This window comes from Engraulis encrasicolus, chromosome 5 (assembly GCF_034702125.1).
Source record: "Engraulis encrasicolus isolate BLACKSEA-1 chromosome 5, IST_EnEncr_1.0, whole genome shotgun sequence".
Classification (NCBI taxonomy): domain Eukaryota; kingdom Metazoa; phylum Chordata; class Actinopteri; order Clupeiformes; family Engraulidae; genus Engraulis; species Engraulis encrasicolus.
This window is the reverse complement of record NC_085861.1, coordinates 38,447,645-38,462,025: the sequence shown is the minus strand read 5'-3', so window position 1 is coordinate 38,462,025 and position 14,381 is coordinate 38,447,645.

Sequence of the window (14,381 nt, the reverse complement as noted above, 5' to 3'; positions counted from 1 at the left end):
AATTTGCATATTCCCAAAGAAAAGACCTCATTTGCATATGGTACAAATTAAATTTCAGACAACTTGTAATACAAAAAGTGTTTGTCTTAATGCAAGTAAGAATATATTAAAGTTTTATGGTGATATGTAAAAGTTAAAAATGTTAGCCTATCTACCATTATTTGTCTACCACCTTATAGAAAATACATACATTTTAACAAAGAATTACTTGTAAAGTCTTTCTTTGGGTTTCAGTAAACGCACACCGTTTGAGGTGCGTACGGCAGACAATAGACTCAAATTGAAAAAGGATGGTCGTCGCACACTCAGAACTTCATGCAGTTACATTTAATAAGACCAACGTTTCGGCTTACGCCTTCATCGAAAGATGACCCTGATGAAGGCGTAAGCCGAAAAGTTGGTCTTATTAAATGTAACTGCATGAAGTTCTGAGTGTGCGACGACCATCCTTTTTCAATTTAACAAAGAATTACTAAAAACTGGGGGCTTAATTTTTTCGGCATACGATGGATTTGTATTTAGATGCCTTTGAATGTCCCAAAAATGCTGTATGCCGACTTTTCCCCAAAAATGCCTACAGGGTTACGGAAGTTCGGACCTGGCTATAAAGAGTATAGAACGATGAGAAGGCATATAGCGTGTTGAATGGTGTTGTGTTTATTTTCTCTTTTGATAAACATGCTCTGAACTGTGTGTGTGTGTGTGTGTGTGTGTGTGTGTGTGTGTGTGTGTGTGTGTGTGTGTGTGTGTGTGTGTGTGTGTGTGAGAGAGTGAGAGAGTGAGAGAGAGAGGGTGGGTCTGGATACGTTTGTGATGATACATCTCTAATCTCCATCAGAATGATGATGGCCAGACACTTTTTTTACCTCTTTCTAGAGAACTTAATCATAATAGAGTTGATTTTAGAGGGCAGTGTTAAACTGTCAAGAAAACTAATATAATGCACATTAAGTAGGCATCATTCCTTCTGAATTCATCAATCAATATCCCTAGACCATAAAATCAAATGTCATGATTACCATGATTCCTGCGTAGAAAGTCTTTGACTTTTTCCCCAAGGCAGAGGCGCCAGTGCTGTCAGCCATTTTGGATTTGCTGATAGGCTGAATGGAAAATATCTGTGGAAATGGTTACCTAGATGAAAACCTGAGAATGGGGCACCTAAGTCACGCCCTCTACTTCCTGGTTCATGGGGCAGGGGGAGTCAAAAAATAATTACTGGGGTAGAAAATTAGTGTTTTTTTGACAGAAATCCAAACCTTGGACCTCCACCTATGCACCACAAATCCAAAAATCACTCATTTTCAAGCCCAGTAATCATTTTTTGACTCCCTCTGCCCCATGAACCAGGAAGTAGAGGGCGTGACTTAGGTGCCCCATTGACACTAAAATTATAGCTGTAGATCCTCTAGATCCGGTGATATGGCGCTTTGTAGCATAAGGGGCTGTGTTCGGCAGCCATCTTGGATTTGCACAATATAAACACTGGTTACTGATGTGTAAGCCACAGAATCTTAATTATCTCACCATATGGAACATTTATAATATGTTTATATTATATGGGAGGCCATTTTGAATAATCTCAATTCCTGTCAGATTCTTTGGGGGGCACCCCTTCTAGGATGTCTTCAAATCACACAAGGAACATGTGTACCGAATGATATGCTTCTATCCAACGTGTAACGATTGTCCGTCTCCCTACTAACAGGAAAATAAGCCTAATTTCGCCAGCAGATGACCTATCTAATACTTCAAGTGGACTTTGAAGATGTTTTGCTTAAGTGTGCTCCCTGAAAGTACAGTAGGCCTATATTAAAAATGTATTGTCAACAAGTGTACTTAGAGGTAAATGCTAATAGTGCTATAATGGTGAACTTACTGAAAGTGTATTTCATCATAACATACTGCTATTGTACTTTTTGAAAGTGTACGATCATTGTACTTCACCTAAAAGTCTTGATTTTAGTGTGATTTTACATTTTAAAACGAAGCACTGATAACGTGGATATTTCTGGAAATTCAAAATGGCGGACAATGACATGGAGGAGATCCACCTTTTCATGTACGAAAAGTGCAATTTCCCAATTCATAATGAATACTTAGAATTTGATGGTGGTGGTATTTTTGAAAACATTTTGTGAATGGGCATTTGTGAATGGGCAGCCTGCAATTTGGAAATAAACTGCTAAAAATACTACACAGTACTCACATGCACACTAAGGGCTGTTAAGGCGACCTCAGTTAAATTCTCCCCACACACAAAGCAACAGAAAGCAAAGCCTTGGCTACAGGTACGTGCTGCCAATAACAACATTGATGAGCTCTGTCCTGCTGTTTGTTTTTGTCAGAGTTCTGTGTCCCTCATCACAGGCAGCCTGCTCTGTTGACTAAAACTTTCGGTGTACAGAGCTCTTGATTTATTTATGCTGCATGTTGGACAAAGAAATAATCGTTGCTGATAGTCCTCATGGACCAATGCTGTGGCTTTTTTTTTTTTTTTTTCAAAATTGGGGATTTATTGGTTGGGGGGGTTCAGATGACTTTGTCATGGGCCTGCTGACCAAAACTGCCTGCAGCCTTGAACAAGTAAATCAATGTTGGAAGAAGAGCGGGTCTGTAGCTTGACTGTATCACTGAGAGACTCACGCTGTGAGCTCAACTCATAAATAAAAGACAGCATTTGGCGCATCTCTGTGTGGACTACTTCTCTCCTCAACGTGCTGTTTTATGAGTTAGTGACAAATATATTTTTATATCTATGGAATTTCAAATAGTGTTTCAATATTTCTTTTAACAAAAGTAAAGACAGATTGCCCCAAAAGTGTCAAGTGGCACAATGACAAGAAAAGGAGAAATATGAGATACTCACACATGTCATGCAAATTTACATATCAAATGAATTAGTAATTGTCATTAGGGTGCATCAAATACAGTGTTGTAGAGAGGCCCAATAATATAAAATATAAAATGACATCCAACACATATATTTCCACTGTTCTGAGAAGAAATGAATGCCTGTCTGTGGTTTTATATTGGCCTAGGCTTTGTCAATGACATTGAACAATATAGCTCGCCATCTCTTGTAAAAAAGAACTATGTCTAGTTCATTTTTGGAAGCTATGAACGAACTATTAATTATGAACAATAATGAACTATGAACGAACTAGTCATTTTGCCACTCTGCTCTTACAGCATTGTTCCCTTGCACTACCATAACGTCCTTGTACATTTCTAGAAAATATGATAAAATAGACTGTTTTTCAATACAGGTTGTGTCCTTGTTAGCGAGCCTCGAACTTCTTAAAAGCTTAAACATTATAAATAACTCATGGACCGTTATTCTTGTTTGTACAGAGAGTGCCTGCCAGAGATATGGCTCAACTCATGGCGTGTCCCTCTGCCACGGATAATTTACTTCCTTGTTCACAAGCTTTGTATTTTGGCTGGACAGAGGCATTAAGTAAGGGTTAACGTTCGGCGAGAAGGTCGCTACCGTGGAATAGCAGCACGACAGAGAGAATCTTTAGACCACGACGCGGAGCGGAGGGGTCTTGTTCTCTCTGAAGTGCTGCTATTCCACAAAGCGACCGACTCGCCGAAAGTTAACCCGCTTATTATATGGATATACTTAAATGATTCACACATGGCGGGGACATTTCTTTAGGCCTATTTAATGTTAAGATTGTTGCTGCGAAAAACAAAACAGTGCCGTTGTGGAACACCGCTAGGCAACAGCTAGGTAGCCAGGACAACAGGTGTTGTCTATCACAGCAGCTGATTAGAGTCTTGTTGAAAAGTCGCTTTAGCAGTGAAAAGTCTTGTTGCCATTGACAGCGGTCTGTTATAGACCAACCCGTCCGTTATCGAAATGTATTATTATATGGGTTATATGGTGTGACGTCATCGGCCGAATGCTCCATTCATTTCAACGGGGTTCCCCAACGTTCGCACGTCTGTTATTTTTCGATAACGGACGGGTTGGTCTATAACAGACCGCTGTCAATGGCAACAAGACTTTTCACTGCTAAAGCGACTTTTCAACAAGACTCTAATCAGCTGCTGTGATAGACAACACCTGTTGTCCTGGCTACCTAGCTGTGGTGTTCCACAACGGCACTGTTTTGTTTTGCGCAGCAACAATCTTAACATTAAATAGGCCTAAAGAAATGTCCCCGCCATGTGTGAATCATTTAAGTATATCCATATAATAAGCGGGTTAACTTTCGGCGGATCGGTCGCTTTGTGGAATAGCAGCACTTCAGAGAGAACAAGACCCCTCCGCTCCGCGTCGGGGTCTAAAGATTCTCTCTGTCGTGCTGCTATTCCACGGTAGCGACCTTCTCGCCGAACGTTAACCCTTACTTATTATATGGTTGTGACGTCATCGGTCGAATGCTCCATTCATTTCAACGGGGCTCCCCAACGTTCGCACGTCTGTTATTTTTCGATAACGGACGGGTTGGTCTATAACAGACCGCTGTCAATGGCAACAAGACTTTTCACTGCTAAAGCGACTTTTCAACAAGACTCTAATCAGCTGCTGTGATAGACAACACCTGTTGTCCTGGCTACCTAGCTGTTGCCTAGCGGTGTTCCACAACGGCACTGTTTTGTTTTGCGCAGCAACAATCTTAACATTAAATAGGCCTAAAGAAATGCCCCCGCCATGTGTGAATCATTTAAGTATATCCATATAATAAGCGGGTTAACTTTCGGCGAGTTGGTCGCTTTGTGGAATAGCAGCACTTCAGAGAGAACAAGACCCCTCCGCTCCGCGTCGGGGTCTAAAGATTCTCTCTGTCGTGCTGCTATTCCACGGTAGCGACCTTCTCGCCGAACGTTAACCCTTACATAACAGACGTGCGAACGTTGGGGAGCCCAGTTGAAATGAATGGAGCATTCGACCGATGACGTCACACCATATAATAATTGTTTTTAATGCATATGTTGAGCATTAGTAAGCAGTTACTTAACTATTAGATAACAATATCATATTATTATTTAACTAATAGATAAGTAAGGGCACAGTTAATAGTTAAGTAGCTATCAGGTCATACTTAACTAATGACGAAAATTAATACTTACTTAATACAAAAGTATGGCATAACTAATGGATAAATAATACATAAATATTGGGAGTTGGGACCCTTATATTAGAGTTGGCTGAGGATAACTAATGGTTAATTAATGGATAGATATTGGTGTTTGGGACCCTTATATTAGAGTTGGCTGCGGATAACTAATGGTTAATTAATCCATATATATTGGTGTTTGGGACCCTTATAATAGAGTTGGCTGCGCATACCTAATAGTAAAGTAATTAGTCTACTGTGACGTCTATCGTTCACTCGTTCAAATCACTGTAATAATGGCAACAGGAGCCATTATATAGCAAGGATTGGACGTACACTTCTCAATGATGGTGGGGTGATGAGATGTAATTTGTTCATATACGACTTATTAGTTTTAATGGTAGAAACCCTACAATAAATGCAGAACATTATGAAGAGTAATAGTTTTGAAGCGAAACTAAACCATTCCTTTGTGATAATTAAGTTAATGTCTGAAAATATTAGCTCCAAGAAGTGCAGTGCATGATGGGTACTCAATCTACAGACAATATTTCTGTATTATTTATTCATTAGTTATGCCTTACTTTTGTATTAAGTAAGTGTTAATTTTGGTCCTTAGTTAAGTATGACCTAATAGCTACTTAACTATTACTGTACCCTTACTTAACTATTAGTTAAATAATTGTTATGCTATGAACTTGTAACACAAGGTAATAGTTATCTAATAGTTAAGTAACTGCTTGCTAATGTTTGACATATGCATTAATAACAATTAATATGTGTCTAATGTGGCGTTAAGTAATGATTATTAACCCTTACTAAAGTATTAGGTTATAGCTACTGTGCTGTTAATTATGGCCCCTTATTTGGAAGTGTTACCTACATTTCAAAAAAACATTTTCATTTATTCCCAAAAACATCCAAAAGGTTATGCAACATCAGCAGACAACTAGCAAACAGCGGTACCTGGGAAAATATTTGGAGTAGGCCTATGTTCATTAAAAAAAAAATCGAAACAAACGCTGCCCATATTATCATATTTTGCGAAATGTTGAATTAAACTTCTGTCATCAATGACGTCTTGCAACATCATCACGGGGCCACAAGTACAAGGGAGGACGGGAGTGAGGATAATGGAAAGAACCCGATGGCCGACTCCCATCCCATTGATGACGTCTCTGTAGTCAGAGTTTTGTTAAAAAACAAAGAAGAACTGTCGACCTTCAAGCGAGACTTTAAGACAAACAAAACATCTTTGTGGATCAAAGTATGGAAGGAGTGGGTCTTTCGATCCACTCACAGGCACTAACAATAACAAGGGCACATGTGCACTAATAAAATGACTGTTGTAAAAGTAGCCTAGCTCTATGCCTTTTACTCCACTTTATTCTCCAGCCAACGACGGCCAGGAGTGGTTCATTTGAACCGAAGTATTATAAAGAACACAGGAATCGCAAGATACACATGAGGAGATACAAAGGAATGAATGTTATATGACAATTGAATTATCAACTGCAAGGTAACATTACATTTAACTCAAGGCTACTGTATGTTAGTCAAATCAAAGACATTTTAGCCAAAATAACCTCAGTGTGAAGAAAAAAGGAGTCACACACAGGAGCTTGATGCTGTTCAGTGAAACTGTATTAAAAGCTGAAAAATAAAGAGAAGCCAAAACAAAAAAAATGTCAAAATAACCTCAAAATGTTTAGAACAAAGAGAGAGAGACAGACATACACAGCTTGTGCATGGGAGAAGTGACTCGAAGACGGGCTCTCTGAATACCACCACCCCACACACCAAAGGGCCTTTTGTCTTGCCATGGCCATTGACACCATGGGAGGTGCCACACATAGAGAGTGAGCCAGGCACAAACGTTTCTTGAGATAACATCAATATTAATTCTGAGTCATCTACCAATCTCAATTCTTACACTGTGAACAGTGAAACAAAAGAATAAAGTTACCATGACAACTTGTAAGTCATTAGTCTGAAGTCATTGACTATTCAATCTTGCACGTCTTACTTTTCCTGGTGGGGCCTCAATAGTCCTCATGGTCATGAGTACACAACAAGATGGAGCTTTCTTTGGCTTGGGGTTTATTCTTATGTTTCTGGCTGATAAGTTGCAGAAATGAAGACGTTGCAAGCGGAGAGCTAATACAGAACATATTCTTTGTAGGCCTAAATTCAAATTCTTTGCATTCTTGTGAGTTCATTGGGATGCTGCCTCTGTCATTTTGGAGCACAGTACTCGTTCAGATGAATTTTAAACATTGTGTTTACATATTTAGCCAGCAAATGCTGAGGCCAGGACTGTGGATTTCCGTAGCCTTAGTAACAGAAAATAAACACAAACTATGCAAGCAACATAGGAGCGAGACCATTACAATTTTCTAAGAAAGTATTTATCTATCATTGCACTGTGTAGAGAGAGCACCGTCCGTGTCCTGCTAAATGGGCACTCACTGGTTGCACCTGCTGCACCAGCTGCGCGCAGTACAGACGAGTGCTCTACCATATCAGCCATGGTAGGGAGTTCTGGAGAAGTGTAATGAAAGTTGAAATTCCCTAATTACCAGTTGCATTTCTACTCTCCGATCAACCAGCATTCGTCGGAAAACAGGGCGAAACGATAGGCACGCCTATTCACCCACCTGAAGCTCATTCTCCGCTCAGCCATCATTTGGTGTAATTTCAGCCCACTGAAATTTGGAACTCTCCTTAATTAACCACACACAGCATTTACTCACCTGTCTCCAGTCAGAAATTTGCTTTCACGCTCGCACCCACCACCTCCCTGTTCACCTCCCTTTCGTCGCTGTTCTGTCGGTTCATCAGGCGTCCTGCCCTGGCTTCCTCTTCAGTTCACCTTACTCCTTTGCTCTCTGACCATCATCTGCCAGGGGTGTCCGCTCAGAGCTCACACATATCTGCGGGCGCAGATACAGCCTGAGCTCTCAGTGGCGCACCATACTCCCGAGCTCAAGAATGTCTACTGCAGCCTTCTCAAACTTCAGAACACCAAGGCCCACTGTGAACCATATAGCACAATATAATATAATACATATAATATAATGTAATATAATATAATATAATATAATATAATATAATATAATATAATGTTATAATATAATGTTATATTAATATATTGCTATGGTGAATAATAAGTTATTTTCAGAAAGTTGTGGCCACTAAGGGGCATTGGTAAGAATGCACACTTGAAGATGGGGTTCTTGGGGTCATATTGTAAATAATAAATCAGTAATTACAAATAATCTCTATGCATGTGTGTGTGGGAAACAAATGACTAAGGAGAAAATTAGGCTACTCCTAAATACTGAAATTAGCATGAAATAAACCAGCATTCACAGCTCAGAGAAATATGAATTAGCCTGACATACAGTGAGCTAAATAGGCTACTAAATCCTCCATTAATACTGTATGAGGAAATAGCCAACTGTAGCAAGTCAAAACGGCAATGTTTACCCTCACAATCGACTAAAAAACGATTTCAAATATACAATTTAGACATACATCATCACCATAATCATGAAAATACACCATATCAAGGCGGCAGATTGAAAATGTACCACTGTATCTCGCGGGTGACTCATGCAAAAAGAAATCGCAGTAGGAAATTGTCTCCGCGATTGAAATGACACAATGTTTTGTCATAAATCCAGTCTAATTGTACACCATAACACATAAGAACAACACATAAGAACGTCTACTCACGTTTCTAGATGCGCACAAGGCATAATATAACCAAACAACATGTGGTTATCTAAACAACATGTGAGTAAGCCTAAATATATTTTTTTCTAGGACCTCTTGCGGCCCAGCTGCAATACCGCCGTGGCCCACCAGAGGCCCATAGTTTGAGAATCACTGGTCTACTGTGTAGCCATTTCTCGGCCATGGCAGTACTTCAGCACCACGGCCAGCGATCTTGCCCCATACACCGCCTCATCCAACTATCTCAGCTTCTCGAGTGCAGTGGTCTGCACGCACGGACCTTGTGTTAGTAAAACCTCCCTCTTGAAGCCTCATACAGTATCAGTAGTGCAGAGTTATCAGACTGGTCATTTAACTCAGCTGTATCGTGCTGTACCTCCCATGCCCAAACTGATGTGTTGACTAGGAGGTGGTGAGTTCGAGATCCAAGGGGCGGATTGAGGGGGAACATCTCAGTTACACATGCACTGTGTGAGCCTGACAGAATCTTACATGTGTTAATGTAGCGAGGACAACCAGAGTTTTGAAAGCCAATGCATGCTAGGCTATGCCTACATCTACGTAAGTTATGACAAGGTGCACAGAAGAGACAATAGGACGGAAAGAAATATGAAGGCTAATCCTAGGCATAGGCCTACACTGTGGGACTTTAGTCCAGATTTTTGGAAATCGCAGATTCTTGCTCAATCTGAGGTCAATCATGAATCTATCATCGTGTAGTATGGGTAACGACACGCAATTTCATCTCATGACCAGCTTGCGATCTGCAATCGTAGGATCGCAAGAAAATCAAAAGTATTTGAAACCTGGTCTGCCCTCATCAGTTAATTGCACAGTTGAAGCAGTGCTATGATCTGATCTGACATATACAGTATAAGCCTACATGCACAAATGGCCTGGGCAGCACATTTCGCTCTTGAGCGCATCCTCGCCTCCACCTCAGGTACGCGTTTCCCTTCCGCGTTTTTGTCATCTGCAGTTCAGGAAAACAAGCCTGCTGTGTCGTCCAGTGTGAGCACTCTGCTCGCATCCGACCCTTGGCTCGTATAGTGTGAGGACGTGTAGTGTGAGTCATGAGATGTGAGCTGTTAAACCCTGCAACCCTTAAACATACAGTGTGAGCAGGAGCTGAATTCCCACGATTGAAAATGTTGCGCAGTGTAGGCCTTTGCCTGCATTACTCCCATCCCACTAATGACGCCTCTTGTTCAATGTTGCAAAATAAATCTCAAAGTCACCATTGGCACGCTGAAAAGTCGTTAGATGACGTCATGACTTTACGTGTGACATCACAGCATCAAGCACACCATGCTGATCTGCAGAAAACGTGCAGTGCAGTGTGGGCAGTGCTAGCTACTTTTTGGAGATCAGAGCTAATCTGTAGCCCTGCTTCACTGTGAGAAACGCTTCTGACGGCGGCACACAGGGTTGCCAGATGACGCTATTGATTTCCAGCCCAAAAAAATGCTCAAAACCCGCCTAGAAGCACAAAATCCTGCCCAATTCTGTTGATTTCTATGCAAAAATTGGGTGGGTTTTTTCTGCTAAATACCATTTTTACCCGCACACGTTCATCCGAAGCAGCCCAATTGGGCAGGAAACAGCCCAATCTGGCAACACTGGCGGCACAGCGTTACAATTATGTTGAAAAACAATGATTTTGTCAATGAAAAAGCACATATTTAAAACTCGCCAGACGCACCACAAAGTCGCTAAATCGCTAGATTAAGTTTTTAGTCGCCAGGGACAGCAAAAAGTCGCTAAATCTAGCAACTAAGTCACTAATTTGGCAACACTGCTCTCTTTTGTGTTGCAGAGCTCTATTAAAAACATTGATTGGATCCATAACAGTTTGATTGCTTGGATACTAACAAAGTGTCTGTTAACGATGAAACAAACTAAGGTGCTGTTTCCACGTAGCAGGATATTTTCTTAGCAGGGTATTTTTTTGTCCTGTTGAGGTGTAAACGCAACATGTGGATAAAAATAAACCCTCCATTATAACAAATGCGTTTCAGTCCCCTAAATAGGATCTTTTTTTGTCCGGCTTTTTATACCTGGATTTTAAATATCTGCTACGTGGAAACGGAAGGCCAAAAACGATGCAAAACCAATGCCACCAGGAGAAAAAAATATCCACATATAAAAATATCCAGCTACGTGGAAACAGCACCATAAGGGCAGTACACACACGTCGCTGCTAGTTACTCGCTCAGCGAATTAACTCAATAGAATGTCAATGTGTTCTAGCGAGACTAGTAGGCGAGTACTGTTCAAGCGATGCGATGTGGGCGGATCCCGAGGCGAGTAAGCAAGTAACCAATTGGAATGTAGAGCTCGGTACTTCTCGCCTGTTCATTGGCAGTTAAAGTCGCGGGAACTTTCTGTGAACGTTCCATGATAGAGTGGCGAGTAGGCGAGCAAGCGAGAAGCTAGTAGCCTAAATAGCAGCGATGTGTGTGTACGGCCCTTAAGAATACAGTTACCAGTACATATATTGGCAACTAGTATGTCATTAGTCTGAAGTAATTGGCTCATCTATCTTGCATTTCTTCATAATGAAAGTAGGCAATATGGCCACTCTATCTAGCCTCACCTCCTTCAATTAAACTGACAGGTCTTGGAACTGAGTCAATACGCTTCTCAGAACATTGATTTGACCCATGTAACCTAGGCAAAAGATTGATTTAACCCATGTAACCCAGGCAAAAGAAATTAAATGTTTACAGGTTCACCAATGCCATTTTCGTTGTTAAAGGGACACTGAGTGAGATTTTTAGTTGTTTATTTCCAGAATTCATGCTGCCCATTCACTAATGTTACCTTTTTCACAAATACTTACCACCACCATCAAATTCTAAGTATTCATTATGACTGGAAAAATTGCACTTTTTATACATGAAAAGGGGGATCTTCTCCATGGTCCACCATTTTGAATTTCCAAAAATGGCCATTTTTAGCTGCAAAAATGACTGTACTTGGACCATACTAGAAAATATGTGTTTATTACTTAGTAAACTTTCATGTAAAGATCAAATTTGGCAATAGGCAGCCCAGTTTCAATGAGCAGCATAGTTGCAGTACCTTTTTTGACCATTTCCTGCACAGTGTCCCTTTAACTGCTATCGTGTTTCAATAGTGATGACCATGCACTTCTCTGAAGGATTACCATACTGTAAATCACACAGTCAAGATGATTTCGCACGCCAGATGACAGTTGTGGCATAATTTTAATGACTAGTGGGTCCGAGAAGTCCCTTTCTGTGGTCTTCTTCATACAACCATATCCTGCCACAGGGAATTCGATTCGGTCATATTTGATAAAATCAGAAGGACAGTACCTGCTTGTGGACATGTAGCCCAAATCCAATTCTTCTTTAAATGTTAACCCCTTACCACAGAGTCCAACCTTTCCGTCAACCAAATTGTAATAACTAAGTCTTAATTTGTTCGTTTGTCTTAGTTTGTTGGCTCTCAGTAATGCTATAGCAATGTTGTTATCTTTTAGTGTAGTCTTTTCAAAACGACCCATCTGCACAAAGAGACTATTACAGTTTTTTTGCGATTGTTTTCTACACAATTTCTGGTATAGGCTACTTCACACACAATTCTAAACACATATCACCCATTTTCCAATTCCCCTAACCAATGTCACTGAACTACAAGCACAATTCCTTCTTTACACTCTCATTTCAGTTTTATACTACATACAATTCTCTGGATTAGGCACAATTTTTTACTTCTATTCCCTGCTATTCTGATGGAACACACTGTCATTGAAAATACTAAAATCACTCACCATACTATGTGCACTTCCTCATCACACGGGCAAACTCTTTTCACAGCCTACCTGTTTACAACCAGCAATCATCACTCCATCAGGACACACATTGATGAAAACATGAGTGGATGCAGAGAGTGCACAATTTTTTTTAGTTTTTCAAAGCTAAAATATGTAATGCAAGAGATCACTTTCATGTGGTTACCCAATATTTTACAGTAATTTAATGCAAAAAATGTTTAATAAATTTGTTCTGTGCTCTGAGTCTAAAAACAATATTTCAGTATTTTACAGCAGAAATATACCCTCTGAAGTAGATGGAACACTGGACAAAATAAGTTCTATGGTAGGTCATGCTGAGTATAGTATTTTACCATATGCACATTCGTGTTCAAATGGTGTCAGTTGAAATGATGACTTGTGTTTGTCATTTCACAACAACAGCTTTTTAGAAGAGAGTACATTATTTTGAGACAAGACGTTCATTTTGCAGGAGAGGTGAGAAGGCTGTCCTTGTCCGTTGTGTGTGGGTGTTTGGATTTGTATGTAGAGTTTTGAGAAATCGAGATATGATTCCAGAAATTGTGAAGTGAAAGCTGTGAAAGCCCACCTGGGAAACTCCAACTCCCATTGTCATTGTGACACAGCACTCCACGGCACACAAGTGCACACTGTACACAACTTAATTGCATTCATGCCTCGCCCGTGCAAGGGGGCAGCCCCCAATGGCAACCCAAGGGAGCAGTGCGGCGGGACCATGCTGAGGGTACCTCAGTCATGGAGGAGGATGGGGGAGAGCACTGGTTAATTACTCCCCCCACCAACCTGGCGGGTCGGGAGTCGAACCGGCAACCTTTGGGCTACAAGTCGAGGAAAAACTGCAAAAGCACTTTACAATAGTCTACACATTTTCTCAGTTGAGGAGCAGCACTAATGTAAAAGCTCATGATTATTTGCACACGCTTATTTGAGAGGCAGTGCATGAGTGTCCTCAGCAGACTGTCAAATTCTAAGACATCAATTGCCCTGATACACAGACATCAGTGCACTCAACATATTGGTTAATGCGTGTACATGTGTGTGTATGTGCGTGCGTGTGTGTGTGTTGTGTGTGTGTGTGTGGCTTTTGTTCTCATGCAGGCATACTGTGCTAATGTAATTCAGTGTGAAGTGTTGTTTTGAGACACAGAAGTGGTTATGTAGAGGAGCAGTGATAGTATGTGCATGTCTCTCTCTCCTTCCATGCATGTGTGTGCGTGCGTGCGTGCGTGCATATGTGTGTGAGTATGTGTGTGCGTGCATGCGTGCATGTGTGTGTGAGAGAGTACAGTTGCATCACATGAAGTCATAATCATCTGTGAGTCACATGGTTGTTCTGCTCACCCGGCCACACATCAACCCCCCCCTCTCCTCTCCCCCCCCCCCCCCCCCCCAACACACACACACACACACACACACACACACACACACACACACACACACACACACACACACACACACACACACACACACACACACACACACACACGTTCGCGCACAAGGCGGTACAGTATGCAGGGAAGAGGGCAAGAAACGTACAGAGAGAGAGTGGGCTTGCAGATTTCAGTTGGAGCAGCTATAGGAGCTAGCTTTAAAAGACATGAAGATCAGGAGGAGACAGGGAGAGCTACAGAGCAGAGGAAGAGAGGAGGGAAGGAGGGAGGCTGGGGGTCTTTAAAAGATAGGGAGTGCAGCAGGAGGAGACAGAGAGAGCTAGAGAGCACCGGGGTGAAAAGAGAGAGAGAGGAGGG